The sequence below is a fragment of the Tamandua tetradactyla genome, chromosome X (assembly GCF_023851605.1).
Source record: "Tamandua tetradactyla isolate mTamTet1 chromosome X, mTamTet1.pri, whole genome shotgun sequence".
NCBI classification, from domain to species: Eukaryota; Metazoa; Chordata; class Mammalia; order Pilosa; family Myrmecophagidae; genus Tamandua; species Tamandua tetradactyla.
In genome coordinates, this window is record NC_135353.1 from 136173442 (window position 1) to 136189548 (window position 16107).

At 39.1% G+C, this 16107-nt stretch overlaps 1 pseudogene; it reads left to right on the plus strand.

Moving 5' to 3' along the window:
• The first annotated feature begins 1155 nt into the window (after positions 1-1155).
• LOC143671396 (coiled-coil domain-containing protein 6 pseudogene) lies at positions 1156-3371 on the plus strand (annotated as a pseudogene).
• The last annotated feature ends 12736 nt before the right edge of the window (positions 3372-16107 follow it).

The following is a 16107-nucleotide window of genomic DNA, read 5'->3' on the forward strand; positions in this document are numbered from 1 at the left end:
ACACTGCAGAAACCCTACACCTGGGTTTAGTGGCTTTCAAGGCACAGGGAGCAAGGCAGCCTTGACTGGCTTTGCACCTGGTTGGGTCTTGGCCCAGCCAGCTGACTTAGTTGGGGAGAGATGGGCCTGAAGGAAAGACGTGGCCAAAGAGCACCATCTGCTGGGAAGATGTAGAAAGTGCCTTCTTGCAAACTGCCTTTCTGCTTAGCTTCCAACAGATCTACAATTAGAGTTCACCTCCTGCATGAGGTCCCAGGCTTGACGTGGAGAGAAATTACTGACAAACCAAATGCAAAAGCAGATTTTCAGCACAAATCCAAGCAAGGACAGAATCTTAGACGAGCGAGGAAAGCAACTTTGAAAATAACCTCATAAAAGATAAGCAAATGCCTTGAAGGCAGGAGAAAATTACAAAAGCACATGAAGACGCAAAAAAAAAAAAAAAAAAAAAATGACCCAGCCAAAATACCAAATTAAAACGCTGGAGGAGACACATAATTTGGAACAACTAATGAAAGTTGAACACACAAATCTCCTAAATAGGTTCAATAGGTTGGCTAAAGACAGAAAGGAGATAAAAAGACACTAGAAAAGCATAAAGAAGAATTTGAAAGGATGACTAGAAAAATAGAAGATCTAACAGAAATGAAGGAGACTATAGATGAATTAAAATATACCAAAGAGAGAGGCTGGGCTGCCGTGGTTTAGGTCAGGGGTCTCGGAGGCCCTCCTCCAGACCACGTGCGGACTTGGAGCTGGTGGTTCGGACGCGGGCCTGGCTTTTCCGCACCCGCAGTGCCCCCACGTCAGCAGCTCGCCCGCGGACGCCAGGAGACGGGACGGGACCGCGGGCGGGTTCCCGCAGCTTTCCGCAAGCCTTGTAGAGCGGCCTAGCGAGCGCGCCAGGCCGGGCTGGAGCGAGCCCCAGTGCAATACTGCCCGAGCCCGGGCGGGGTCGCTGTTCTCTGGCAGAGGAGGTCCCTTGGCAGCCGGAAGCTCTCTCTCTTTCTCTCGCCGCCGCTCCGAGTCTGCGCCCTGGTGCCAGGCGCTCAGCTCGGCGCTCCCCTGTGCTTGCCCGGCGCCCACTCATTCGCAGCCCAGCCTTCGCCGCTGCCGCTTCCCCGCTCCTCCTCCTCCTCCTTTCCCCAGCCCGCCGCGGCCATGGCGGACAGCGCCAGCGAAAGCGACACGGACGGGGCGGGGGGCAACAGCAGCAGCTCGGCCGCCATGCAGTCGTCTTGCTCGTCGACCTCGGGCGGCGGCGGCGGCGGTGGCGGCTGGGGAGGTGGCGGCGGAGGTGGGAAGTCCGGGGATATTGTCATCTCACCGTTCCGCCTGGAGGAGCTCACCAACCGCTTGGCCTCGCTGCAGCAAGAGAACAAGGTGCTGAAGATCGGGCTGGAGACCTACAAACTCAAGTGCAAGGTGCTGCAGGAGGAGAACCGAGACCTGCGCAAAGCCAGCGTGACCATCCAAGCCAGGGCTGAGCAGGAAGAAGAATTCATCAGTAACACTTTATTCAAGAAGATTCAGGCTCTGCAGAAGGAGAAAGAAACCCTTGCTGTAAATTATGAGAAGGAAGAAGAATTCCTCACTAATCAGCTCTCCAGAAAATTGATGCAGTTGCAGCATGAGAAAGCTGAGCTAGAACAGCGTCTAGAACAGGAGCAGGAATTTCAGGTGAACAAACTGATGGAGAAGATTAAAAAACTGGAGAACGATACCATCTCTAAGCAGCTGACATTAGAGCAGTTGAGACGAGAGAAGATCGACCTTGAAAATACATTGGAGCAAGAACAAGAAGCACTCGTTAATCGTCTCTGGAAAAGGATGGATAAACTGGAAGCTGAAAAGCGAATCCTACAGGAGAAATTAGACCAGCCCGTCTCTGCTCCACCATCGCCTAGAGATATCTCCATGGAGACTGACTCTCCAGAAAACATGGTGCGCCGCATTAGGTTTTTAAAGAATGAAGTTGAGAGGCTGAAGAAGCAACTGAGAGCTGCTCAGTTACAGCATTCAGAGAAAACGGCACAATATCTGGAGGAGGAACGTCACATGAGGGAAGAGAACTTGAGGCTGCAGAGGAAGCTGCACAGGGAGATGGAGAGAAGAGAAGCCCTGTGTCGACAGCTGTCTGAGAGTGAATCCAGCTTAGAAATGGATGATGAAAGGTATTTTAATGAGATGTCTGCACAAGGATTACGACCTCGCGCTGTGTCCAGCCCAATCCCTTATACTCCTTCTCCAAGTTCAAGCAGGCCTATATCACCTGGTCTGTCATATGCAAGTCACACAGTTGGTTTCACGCCACCAACTTCACTGACAAGAGCCGGAATGTTCTACAATTCCCCGGGTCTTCACGTGCAGCATATGGGGGCATCCCATGGGATCACAAGGCCTTCGCCACGGAGAAGCAACAGTCCTGACAAATTCAAATGACCCACACGGCCTCCATCTCCCAACACACAGACCCCAGTTCAGCCACCTCCTCCTCCACCTCCACCACCCATGCAGCCCGCCGTCCCCTCGGCAGCCACCTTGCAGCCCGCCCCTGCGCAACATTCAGTGCACCCCTCCTCCCAGCCTTAATGCATGTGCTTAGTCTGAATTTCAAATTGGGACTCGTAAAACAGAGCCGTCTACTCAACGCCAAAGGCTTCCTTGCCTGGCATATTTGGATCTGACTTATTTGCACTGAGGTTATCTAGGCTTCTATTAATTGTGTTGTAAATGTTTGTCGGAAACGCAGCCAGTGTTGTGGGTCTACAACACCAACCAGACAACTTTTTCCATCAGTCTTTTACTTGAATCTACATGTACATCCATTCCCTGGCTGGAATATTTGCTATTTGCTGTTTGGTAATTCAGTAGCAGTGTGCGATTTTTGCTTGGCCCCAGAGCTTCATTTTCCTGGCTTCTAGGTTTGTAAAATAAAAAGGGATATCTTTTTTTATATTTTTTTCCATGAATTTGCAGAAACTTACTGAGCTGTTACCCCACCCTCCTTTATTATGGTGTTTACCAAAAGTACAATAATTCAGCACTACAGTTCACACCTTTGAAAATCTAGCTTTCGGTGTAGAATGGAAAGTTAGATGAATCAGTGCCCAAAACATATACTGTTTAATAGAGCTTTCTACAGATACACTTTTTACAGGTTATTTTCAGTATATATCAACATCCAGGTTGAAATTCTTATAATCGATTATATGGCTGTACGTTCTCCATGTACATCGGATGGATAATTATTGTATATCAAGATGTGGTTCTTTCCTTTATCCCTAATGTTAATCTGCCTAAACTGGTCCCCTCTAACATGAGTTGATAAATGTTGTCCTATCCACAAGTGGTTTTCGTTGCTGATTAGAATGTGCTATTTAATTTCTGCTGCAGAAGGCAATGTGATTGTAACAAAAACAGCTATTTCTCCCTTCCATTCTTTATTTGCATTTCCTTAAAATAGAGTTTGAGCAAATATTTTAAAGATGCAAAAAAATAATATTAGCAAATGCTATTTGAAATGAACATTATAGAAATATCTGGCATAGTGGCCACAAAATATTGTACTGCTTGGCAGAAAAGAAGGGATGTAGAGGAAAGTAGCATAGTAGAATTGGTAAATGCTTATTTTGCCCAGTATAATCAAGTGCAGTGTACAAAGAAGTATATTCTCAATACGTTATTTCCATTCATTTAGCACGAATAAATTGTTTGGTTTCACTTTGAAAATATATATATACCAAAAACACAGTATAGCAGACTTGAAGAGGGAGAAGAACGAAGTGAACTAGAGGACAGGACAACTGAATTCAAACATGTAAAAGAACAAAAGGCAAAAAAAAAAAAAAGATGGAAAAATTTGAATTGGATTGCAGGAAAATGATGGGAAATACAAAGCACACAATTACAAAAATAATTGATATTCCAGAAGGGAAAGAGAAGAGTAAAGAATTAAGATGATTATTTAAAGACATAATTGAAGAAAACTTGCCAACCCTTATAAAAGACATAAATATGCAAATCACAGAAGACCAATAACTGCAAATAGAATAAATCCAAACAGACCTTCTCCAAGACAAATATCTGACTCTCAAATGCTGAAGAGAAGCAGAAATTCCTGAGAGCAGCAAGAGAAAAGTGATTCATCACATACAAGATAAGCCACATAAGACTAAGTTCAGACTACTCAACATGGAGGCAAGTATAAAATATTCGAGATTCTGAAAGACAAAAATTTCTAGCCGAGAATTCTTTATCCAACATAGTTAATCTTCAAAGGTGAGGGAGAGATTAAAATTATCACAGACAAACAAGTTCTGAATTGAAGAATATTAGCAAAGATAGCTTAAAAGATAAAAAGAAAGAGAGGGGAAATAATGTGTAGATCTGACAAATAAAAACCAAAGAATAAGATGGTGGATTCAAGGATTGGATTCACAGTAATAACTTTGAATACTAATGGACTAAAATGGCCAATTAAAAGATACGGATTGGCAAAACAGATTTAAAAATATCACTCATCTATATGGTGCTTACAAGAGACTCATCTTAGACCCAAGGATACAAATAGATTGAAAGTGAAAGAATGGTAAAAGATATTCTACACAAGCTGTAACCAAAAGAAAGCAGGAGTAGCTATACTAATATCAAGCAAAACAGACTTTAAATGCAAAGATGTCATAAGAGACAAGGGAGTAAGCTACATATTAATAAAAGGGATAATTCACCAAGAAGAAATAACAATCATAAATATTTGTGTACCGAATCAAGGTGTTCCGAAGTTCAGGGGCAAATATTGGCAAAACTGAAGGGAGCGATAGATGTTTCAGCAATAATAGTGGGAGAGTTTCACACACAACCCTTTTCTAGAGTAGAACAACCAAATAGAGATCAATAAGGAAATGGAGAACCCAAACCGCGTGATAAATGAACTCGGCCTAACAGACATATAGATCGTTGTACCCCAAAACACCAGGATATACATTCTTCTTTAGTGCTCCTGGATGGTTCTCCAGGATAAATCATATGCTGGGGCACAAAACGGATCTTAACAAATTTTAAAAGATTGTAATTATTCAAAGCACTTTCTCTGACCATAATGGAATGAAGTTGGAAATCAAGAACCACCAAAAATCCCAGAACTCTCACAAATATATTGAGTGTGAATAACACAATTTTAAACAATCAGTGAGTCAAAGAATTTTCAAGAGAAATCAGTAAATATATGGAGATGAATGAAAATGAGAATACAACATATCAGAACTTTTGGTTGCAGCAAAGGCAGTGTTGAGAGGGAAATTTATTGCTCTAAATTCTTATATTAAAAAAGAACAAGCAAAAATTGAGGACTTAACTGCTCACTTGGAGGAACTGATTGTTGACAAGGCCTGCATATCCACTGAACTTTAGGACAAAATAGTCTTCTCAATAAATGGTCATGGGAGAACTTATCAATAACCAAAAGAATGAAAGAAGTCCCTTACCTTACACCCTGTTCTAGTTTGCCAGAACAACAGAAAGAATCAATAAAACCAAAAGCTGATTCTTTGAGAAAATCAATAAGATTGAAATTGATGGACCCTTGGCTAAGCTGACAAAGAAAAAAAGAGAGAGGATACAAATAAAATAAAAAATGAGATGGGGGTCATTACCATGGACCCTGAAGAAATAAAAAATATATAAGAGGATACCATGAACAACTTATATGCCAACAAAGTAAACAACTTATATTAAGTGGACAGATTCCTAGAAACACATGAACAACCTATACCAACTAGAAAAGAAATAGAAGATCTCAAAAAAAACAATCACAAGTAAAGAGATTTAATCAGTCATCAAAAATCTTCCTACCAAGAAAAGCCCAGAGCCAGATGGATTCACAGAGGAATTTTACCAAACTTTCCAAAAAGAATTAACACCATTCCTGCTCAAACTCTTCCACAATATTGAGGAAAAAGGAATACTACCTCACTCATTTTATGCAGCCAAGATTACTCTAACACCAAAACTGGATAAAGTTACTACAAGAAAGGAAAACTACAGGCCAGTCTCCTAAATGAACATAGACGCAAAAATTCTCAACAAAATATTTGCAAATCGAATCCAATGGCATATTAAAAAAATTATATACCACAACTAAGTAGGGTTTATTCCAGGCAGGCAGAGGTGGTTCAAAACAAGAAAATCAGTCAATGTAATACAACATGTTAACAAGTTGAAAGGGAAAATGCAGATGATTATCTCAATTGATACTGAACAAGCATTCAACAAAACTCAGCGCTTTTTATTCTGATAAATACACTTCAAATAGTAGGAATCAAAGGAAACTTATATGATACGATAAAGGGTATATATGAAAAACCCACAACAAGCATCATACTCAACAGTGAGAGACTGAAAGTCTTCCCCCTGAGATCAGAAATGAGAAAAGGATGCCCACGGTCACCATTGTTATTCAACATAGTGTTAGAAGTTCTACCCAGAGTAATCAGTCAAGAAAAAGAAATAAAAGATAACCAGACTGGAAAGGAAGTAGTAAAACTTTCATTACTTACAGATAACATGAGCCTATACTTGGAAAACCCCGAGAAATGTGTGACAAAGCTACTTGAGCTTATAAACAAATTCAGCGATGTAGGGGGATACAAGATTACTGCATAAAATTCTGTAATTTTTTATAAATAAGTAATGACCTAACTGAAGATACAATTAGGAAAAAAAATTCCATTCATAATAGCAAACTAAGAGAATCAAGTGTAGGAATAAACTTAACCAAGGATATAAAGGATCTGTATATAGGAAAGTACAAAACAGTGCTCAAAGAAATCAAAGATCTGAATTGGTGGATAAACATTCCATGTTTATCCTGTCCATTCCATGTTTATGGATAGGAAGGCTAAATATTGTTAAGATGTCAATTCTACCCAAACTGATCTACATATTTAATGCAATACCAATCAAAATTTCAACAACTTACTTTGAAGGCTTGGAAAATTAGAAATTAATTTTTTTGGAAGGGAAAGGGGTCCCGAATAACCAAAAGCATAGAAAAAAGAAGAATGAAGTGGGAGGATTTACACTTCCTGATTTTAAAGCTTATTATAAAACCACAGTGGTCAGAACAGCATGCTATTGGACCAAAGATAGACAAATTTACCCATGGAATCAAATTGAGAGCTCAGAGACACACTCCTTGATCTATAGGTCAATTGATCAAGGTCCCCAAATCCACTGAACTGTGTTAGACTAGTCTTTTCAATAAACGGGGCTGCGAAAACTGAATATCCATAGTCAAAGGAATGAAAGAAGGGCAGGTCATGGTGGCTCAGCAGGCAGAGTTCTCACTTGTCATGTCGGTGACCCGGGCTCGATTCCTGGTGCCTGCCCATGCAAAAAAAAAAAAAAAACAAGGAATGAAAGAGGACCCTTACCTCACACCCTATACAAAAATAAACTCAAAGTGGATCAAAGACCTAAATATAAGAAGCAGTACCATAAAATTTCCAGAGGAAAATATAGGGAAACATCTTCAAGAACTAGTAATAAAAGGTAACTTCTTAGACTTTACATCCAAAGTACAAGCAACAAAAGAAGAAATAGATGAATGGGTATTCTTCAGAATCAAATGCTTCTGGTCCTCAAAGAACTTTGTCAAAAAAGGTGAAGAGGAGGCCAATTCAGTGGGAGAAAATACTTGGAAACCATATATCTGATAAGGGTTTGACATCCAGTATATATAAATAAATCATAGAACTCAACAATAAAGGATCAGATATGCCAATTATAAAATGGGTGAAAGATATGAATAGGTATTTTTCTGAAGAGGAAATACAAATGGCAAAAAAAACACATGAAAAATGTTCATCGTCATTAGCTATAAGGGAAATGCTAATCAAAACCATGAGTTATCATCTCACACTTATAAGAATGGCTGCCATTAAATAAACAGGAAACTATAAATATTGGAGAAGAAGTGGAGAAATTGAAACACGTATGCTGTGCTGATTGGAATGTATAATGGTACAGCCACTGTGGAAGACAGTTTGGCGTTTCTGCAGAAAACTAACTATCCAGTTGCCGAAAGACCCAGCAATACCCAGAAGAGCTGAAAGTAGTGTCATGAACAGACATTTTCACATTGATGTTCATAGCAGCATTATTCACAATTACTAAAAAATGGAAGCAATCCAAGTGTCCATCAACAGATGAGTGGATAAACAAAATGTGGTATGTACATAAGATAGAAAATTTTACAGCAATAAGAAAAAATAAGGTCCTGAAGCATATGACAACATGGACAAATCTTGAGGATAGAATGCTGAATGAAATAAGCCAGACACAAATGGATAGAAACTGTATGATTTCACTAATATGAATCCCTCAAAAATGTAGACTCGGGCTCTTGAAATGTAGACTGTAGGGGACCTAGAGATATACAGGAGCTGGACAAGGGAGAATGGTTAATTAATATGTATAGATTAGTTAACGAGATTAAACTTCAAAGTACGGGAATGGATAGAGGTGATGGTAGTTCCTTAGTGGGTTTATGAGTATTGAAGATAAATATGACTGAAAAGGGTTATTTAGAGTCATGTTCCTCACCAATTAGCACTGCGAATGTAAATAAGTTCTTGCATGAACTACTTCAAAGTATGTCACTTGTACAAAGGGTTAATAATAGAAGGTATGTGGGAAAAACTACTTACTGTATACTACATTCTATATTTAACAAGAGGGCATCACTAGTACCACAAAAATACCAGGGGTAAATAATTGGGGGGGAGGAACAGGAGTTAGGAAGAGTTTTGTATTTTCTCTTTGGTGTGGGTGTTTATTTTTCAGAAATCTAAAACTTGTCTTGAGTTGGTTCCTAGCCCAGATAAGCCCTGAAATCCATAGTGACCAATCTCTCCAAGAGCATCAACCAGCTGCATCACCCTGCACCACTGTGCCAACAACTTTTTTCGACATGAGAGGGTTAGAATGGCCATGGTCTGGATATCTCTAAAGATTTGGACATGAATCAAAGGAGATGGAGGAGTGGTATCAGAGGAGATGGGATTTGATGTCTGAGCCTGACCACTGACTGATTGTATTGATGTTTCTTTTTAGTCTCCAGTGTCTTGGAGCAGCTAGAAGGAAACACCTGAAGAGGTGAAACTGTAACCCTTACCATACTTTGAAATTTGTTCTAAAGCTTTTTGTTAAAATATACTTTTTTAAAGGTTTTCACAATCACACAGTCACATTGCGAAAGCTATATCATTCTATGATCATCTTCAAGAAACATGGCTACTGGAACACAGCTGTACGGGAAGTTCCCTCCAGCTTCTCCATTACATCTTAATTAACAAGGTGATATCTCTTTAATGTGTAAGAATAACCTCCAGGATAACCTCTAGACTCTGTTTGGAATCTCTCAGCCATTGACACTTCATTTTGTCACATTTCTCTCTTCCCCCTTTTGGTCGAGAAGGTTATCTCAATCCTTTGATGCTGAGTCCCAGCTCATTCTAAGATTTCTGTTCCACGTTACCAGGAAAGGTAAAATGTTAAAATGTATTTTGAAATTTATTGTTTTTTGTATATATGTTATATTTCACAATAAAAAAATGTTAGAAAACAACATATCAACGAAGAAAAGCCCAAACCAGAAGACTTCACAGGGCAATTCTACCAAACATTCCAAGACGATATGACTCCAATTGTGCTCTAATTATTACAAAAAAATAAAGAGGAGGGAAGGCTCCCTAACTCATTCTATGAGGCCAGCATCAGCCTCATATCAAAGCTGGATGTAGGTACCACAAGAAAAGAAAACTATAGACCAATATCTATTATGAATACAGATGCAAAAATCCTCAAGATCGTACCAACAAACTGAATCCAACAGCATCTCAAAAGAACGATAAACCGTGATCAAATAGAATTATCTGAGGTATGCAACAGTCGTTCAAAATTTCACATTAACAGAATGAAGAAAAAAAACACATGATCATATCAATCAATGCAGAAAAGGTTTCTGACAAAATGCAGCACCGTTTCTTGATCAAAACAATTAGAACACTAAGAATAGAAGGAAACTTCCTTAACATGATGAAGGGCATATGTGAAAAGCCCACAGCTAACACCCTAAAAAACAAGACTATATCACCAATTTCATTTAATATCTTACGATTTCTCCATGTCAGTCATTAACTTAAACCATCCGCTAGGTACCTGTTCCCCAGAGATCATAGATGCCCCTATTCCTCTTATGTTTTCTCTCCTCTAGAAATTGAGATCTTCTGTTCTCAGGCTCCTGACTCCTACTGTTCCCTCCTTCTTGAATCTGAATCTTCCTCTCAACCCTCCCTATTCCTAGCTGGGTATTTATCCAAGTGAGTTGAAAACTTGTGTCCACCCAAAAACCTGCACAGATGTTTTGAGCAGCTTTAGTCATAACTGTAAAAAATTAGAAGGAACCAAGATGTCCTCAAATAGGTGGGTGGATAAACAAACTGTGGTACATCCATACAATAGAATATTATTCAGTGATATGAAGAAATGAACCATCAAACTACAAAAAGACATGGAGGAACCTTAAACGTATCCTGAAAAGCTGAAGAATTGACTCCGACTGTATGGGATTCTGGAAAAGGCAACATTGTAGAGAATTAAAAAGATTGGTGGTGGCAGGGATGGAAGGGGTAGCGAAGAGGGATGACCAGGTGGGACACATGGCAATTATATGGAAGTGAAACTATTCCATGAGAGAGTAATAGTAGATATGACATGTATTGTCATTGCCACAGAAATGTACAACAGAGAGTGAACTGGAATTTGTGAACTTTAGTTAACAATGATGTGTCAGGATTCACTCATCAGTTGTAACAACATACAGCAGTTAAACAATATGTCGATTATAGGAGTAAATAGGTGTGAGGGGAAGGGTATGTGGAAAATCTGTATTCCCCCCACAGTTTTTACCTTAAACTAAAACTACTCTAAACAACAGAGTGGAAAAAAATGAAACCAACATTTAAATTTTATTTATTAAACAATTCATTGTATAAGAGGTAAGTTAGAAAAGTTGGGAAAAGGAAATTTCAGGTCAGGATAAAAGAAGCCCTTTTGAGGGAGAAGGGGCCTAGAATCAAGAGGCAACACTGGGTGAGTGCTGGGTGGTAGAGAAGGGGAGACAGGCAACTTCAAACCTTCTCGTGATGTTGGTGAGTGCTAGGAGAACTCTGGGAGATCTAGGTAAGTGTGGAACAGGCAGCTCATTCAGTCCAGTAGGTATATATGGATTCCTTGGGGAATTCCAGGGGGCATGGGAAGGGTCTGCTCTCCTGGAGAGGCAGGGCTCAGGACATTAAACTCAGGGAGCAAGGAATGTTTAACGATGGCGAGTTGAGGCCTGGACATACAACCTCTCAGGGCGAGCTGGCTTGAATCCCGTATGTATGTCATATTCACCGCCTGTTCGGTTTTTTAAAACTGCCTGAATGCAATATTTAAAAAACGGGTTGGCTTTTACAATGGAGATTAATTAACGTACAATTTGCACTTCTTAGGCTGTGAAAATTTCCAACTCAGGCATCAACAGGAAGATACTTGGTCTCTGAAGAAAGGCTGCTGGCATCAGGGACACCTCTGCCACATGGGAAGGCACATGGTTGCTGTCTGCTCGTCCTTTACTCACAGGTTTCTTGCTTTCAGCTTCTGGTTCCAGTGGCTTCCTCGCTTAGCTTCTGTGGGTCCTCTCTTAGCTTTTAGGGCTTTTCACTATGAGCTTCTTTTAATGTCATCTCTCTGAGCTTCTCTATGTGTTTTATACTCTTATAAAGGACTCCAGTGAGATTATTAACCCATAGGAATGGGTTCAAAGAACATGGCTTTTTCTGGGGTACAGAACAGCCTCAAACTACCACACTACCCAAGACAGAAAAGCAAATGTAAAAAAAGCTAGCACCTAACTTCCCACACACCCATATGTAACTACTGGAAATCTTCAATTATATGTAGGTAGAATGGAGCTTCATAGCTCTTTCACATTTTTTATCTGGGTTTGGTTTTATGAAAATTGAATTATTTATGCACATATATCATTTTGAAAGTTGCTTTTTGGGTCCAGATAACTTGCTTTACATATCAATAAATACATTTCTGCAAGGCCCTTTTGAAACTACAAAGTATTCTCTTTATGGAGAAACATTCATTTCCATACATTGATATCTCGACCAACATTTACCATGTTTACAACTTTTAACTCTCTAATATAGCAGTGTGAGACACATATTTCTTGATAAATTTGTTCATATCCCCTTTGTGTCCTTGTTATGAATTAATTCCTAGAACTGGAACTTGTTGGAACAAGACCCTAAGCATTTGTAATTCTTTGATAAAAATATTTCCTGAAAGTCACAGTCCTAGGAAATTTGGTAGAAAGGAAAGAACTATTTAGTGAAATAGAAGAACCTCTGGAATGAAACACAGCAGAGAATACAAGGGAATGGTATTCGACACATTAAATAACATGGAGTGAAAATGGATTTAAAATGGAATGCAGTGGGATGAAACGGAGACTGGATTACAAGGGAAATGAATGAAATGGGGAAAATGGAATGGGATGGAAATTGAATGGAATACAGTGGGAAGATGGAATGGAAGTAAATATCTAATGGCCTATGGAGTAAACTAATTTTAAATAGTGGAGGGTTGGTGTGGGCCTGGAGGAGAAATCATATATAATATTTGTGCAATTTTATTTGGCATAGATGACTTGGAGAGTTCTCTTATTTTGCATGTGCTTCTCAACAGTTGTCTCCTTTAATCAGAGTTTAATTAGTTTAAATATCCAAGTTAATGAGTGGCATCTGTTTTTCATTCTTTAGAGTAAGATTTTCATTATTTTGTTAAAAATTAGTTGAGAAACCATCATTTTTGTGATTTCAAACAAGATAACATGTCATTAGAATAGGCATTTTCTTGGAAATGTGTAAAACTCACCAGTAAAATATATGGAATCAACAAATAAAGTGAAGAATATAAAAGATGGTCATTTCTTTGCTTCTCTTACCCATTTTTGTCTGTTCTTCTGTAAGCTAAAGGAAACATACTTGGATTTTTTTTTTCTTATTTATGTAAGAAGAATCAGTCTTAAGCAATCCAATCTCATAATCATGAGTACATTTATTTCCCAAACATTAATTGATGAGCCACTCTTTACAAAGCATTGCATTAGTATTGGGGGTATTAAGATGAACACATATAAATGTTCTGAGACAAGGCTCGTTGGGGCCTTGGGAAGCTGCAAGTCCTTTAGAGGTAGATAATTTTAAACTAAGTTAGGGAGTTGACAGAATGACTCTGTGGGAGTGGTGAGCAGGGACCAATCCTGCATGTCTAAGATTTGAAAGAAAATACCCGGTAATTGAAAACCTCGCCTGATTACTTTGGGATCATAGTCACACCAGAAAGAAATCTGCGCCTTACATTGAACTGGATATTGTCCTGCATTCTTGTTCCACTTCAAGAGAACATGGTGCACGAATTTTTTATGCACATCATCTCCAATGAGTTCGTGACAAATATGTTTGCAACACCCGTGAGGGGCCGGCAGCAACTGGTCTGGTATTATTTGTCTTGGTGTGGGAGGGCCAGAGACCACTCCATTCAAAATACATTTTATGACATTATCTTGTTTTTAATTTCTCACACTCTAAGTGAAGGCTAGATTATTAGTATACGTGTGTGACAGAATGAGTGTGGTTTGGGTGGAGAAACTGAGAGGGAAGGTGGGAAAGAGTTGGCTTTAACAAAAAATTTTGGAACTTTGTGCTGCATCTAGCAGGAGAGGACTCTCCCATACCCAAATTAAACAATATATATTCTAAGGAGTAAGATTTACCTAGTTTTGTTTGCTAAGTAACATTTTAAACTGATTTTTTGTGCCATGTCCTAGAACACTGCATATTCTCTGATGTATCTTGGATAAACTAATCCTTGAGGAGGGAGTGGTAGAGTCATTGGTGAAAATAACACTAGCAATAACTGCTATTCATTAGGATCTACTGCATTTCAGTAACTGTGCCAAGAGTTTTACATATATTGCATCTATTCTAACACTTATACAAGACAATGCCTATCAATTCAAGTTCACAGATGAAGAATCTAAGTCTGAGAGCTTAGTGATGTGTCCGAGTTCACACAGCTAGTAAGTGTAGGGGCTGAAACTATAACACCTGAATTTGTCTAGAGTCAATTATGGTCCACTCCTCCCAGCCTGGGGCTGACCGTCTGTCTTCTAATTCATTTCTCTTCTGCCTACTCCATAATGTTTCACAGGCAATAAAAAGGACACCGTGGCCAAAGTGTTATATGCAGGCCTAAAGAAGGTATGTGATAGGAGAATTAAGCATAGTTTGGGGATCGTCTGCAGGATCATTTAATTTGGATCCTGTTGTCCCTGGCCCCAGGTTTCCTCGAGAACTAACTCTGCCCAGAGTTTGGCATTTTCGTCCAGATCTACTTCTTCCTGCATTAATGCACACTTCCCTTTGGTCTTACCCATTGTGCTCTCCAGTGCAACTCTGGGCCCTGAACTGATGACCGGCTCTTCACTGTCTCGTCCTCTGAAAGCTATACTCTTTTCCCAGTGAAGCACGCACCTCAGAATCACCTGCCTTGGCGGCCACAGAGAGCATTTCCCCTCACCAGATGTGTTCTAGGTGTAACCCGACCCTGGGATCCCTCTGTTAATGATAGTATAAACGTTCACATGGGACAGTCGTGTGTAGACATGTGGTGATCCTTCATGGGCATCTTCATGTTCTCTCAAGGTGTTTTTCAAATGGGGTGGTCAGTAAAATATGATTGGCATAAAACATGCTGGTTATCAGGGAATAAACTCTGAGTTTAGAAAGGAGGTTTTTTTTTTTAATTATCCTGATATTTGCTTTAGGGTTGTAATAGAGTGTCTCATTTGAAACTGAACACATATACCTATGAATGAGCGTTCTTTGTCAAAATCAAAAGCTCCTCCATAAGCAGTACATGAGAAAAGATCATTGAAATCACTGTGTAAGCACACTTATCCAGAGGCTGAATTCCTAAAAATGCTGGTATTTTTTGAGGAAATGGAATATGGTTCCTGGAGAGTCATGCTATCTTTGATTTGGAAAGCAAAAAAAAATCAACTTCCCTCCACTGCCTCTTGACTATGTACTTTACCCAGAGCAATGTCCTGGATTCAGATTTTGTCTATTTCATCAGCTGAAAAGCTACTTTCTCTGGCCAACACACAACTACTACTTCTTTTATAGGGTTATTTAAGTGTTTTGATTACAAAGATGATAGCACATAGATGCTTGTTGCAAAAAATTCCAACAACACAGATAAATCACAATTCTAACCTTTATACTGCTACCCCTATATGCAGTCCCCATTTCAGATGTAGCAATATAAAATCTGGGGTAAGTATATTAAAGCTGATTCTAGAAATTTTCAAATATAAATGCATTTTAAAATCATATAATGTGATTTTGTTAACATACTTCTGTATTGAATATATGTTTTCCCTTTACTAATTAATAAAAATAAATGCAGGTTCTTTTCGTAAAAGAACCTGTAATGCTTCCTTTTTTTTTCCTTAGAATTTCGAGGTGTCGGTGCTATAATTAATTTAACCATTGTCCTACTGATGGACACAGTTGTTTAACACTTCTTCTTATGATTAATGGAAATGCAAACAGCACCTTTGAACATGATTCTTGGGCAAATGTGCATGTTTAGTTTAGAGAAGCACATAGCGTTGTGGAAATTGGGCTAAAGGAGAAATGGTGCAATTATTTAAAATTTTTGTAAATGCTGATGAAATTTATTTAAAGAATGCCGTAACAATGCATATTCTCACAAATTACTGTATGTGAATGCCCTACACATTCAGTACGACATGTTTTGTCAGCCTTTTGAATTTGATCAATTTTATAAGTAAAATTGTCACGCGAATGTATTAATTTATGTTTACCTGTTTCCTAATTAGTTTGTGCAGAAAATTAACTTGGCTAGGCTATCATCCCCAATTATTCAATCAAACATTAATTTAGGTATTGTTGTGAAGAT